Raw genomic sequence first — 830 nt, 5'->3', positions numbered from 1 at the left:
GAGCTTCTCACAGAAAGATCTGGAAGATGACACTTGTTTTTCAATAATCCAATGCAATTTTATAAAGATAATACATTTTTATATTAATATATTAAAAGTAGAACATAAAAACCCCTTAATTTTAGTAGGTTATTCAGAAAAAGAAAACCCCAAGGATATAATTGACAGAAAAGACATCTATATCATGGGGAGATATCTATAATACATGGAATTTCTTTTCCCATTTCAACTTTCAGGCAGTTCTCTCAACAAAATATGCTTTTTCTTCAACTTTCATCCATTCTCTCCTAAAGGTAACAATCTAGATTGAATCCGTATTGTACTGGGCTGTTAATAAACTATGCTTGTTTTTAAAAAAGTCTCCATTTAAAAAAAGGACTATTTGTGGTGCTTTCCTATCCAGTCTTGATTAGAAGTACATTAAACTAAATGAAAACTTCTAGCTAGATTTGTTTCTGTGAGATTTCTGTTCGCCTATTAGGCAGAACTTGTGCTACAGAAAGATAAATCTTCTCTGCTGCTAGTCAAAAAAATGTACAGCGCATTTGCTGCGTTTCTTGGGCCAATCTGCCTACTCCAGCCCTATACACGCACCAGGGAAACGCTCCATGCAGGAATACCGCACGAGGGGCGTCGCGGGATGCACGGACCGCGGGAAAAGCAGCCGGTTTGGGCAGGAAGGAAAAAAGAGCAAAGAACGGGAGGGGAGAAAAGCACCTGTGGCGCGGCTGCTGACACAGAAAGCACTGAGCTCACTTCCACTGCGGACATCCAGCTTCACCTGCGGCACGGTGGGGTCTCGGGGCTGCCGGAGGCCTCCCCGTCCCAAG

The sequence above is a fragment of the Chaetura pelagica genome, unplaced genomic scaffold (assembly GCF_000747805.2).
Source record: "Chaetura pelagica isolate M959 unplaced genomic scaffold, ChaPel_1.0 scaffold829, whole genome shotgun sequence".
NCBI classification, from domain to species: Eukaryota; Metazoa; Chordata; class Aves; order Apodiformes; family Apodidae; genus Chaetura; species Chaetura pelagica.
This window is presented reverse-complemented; position numbering follows the sequence as displayed.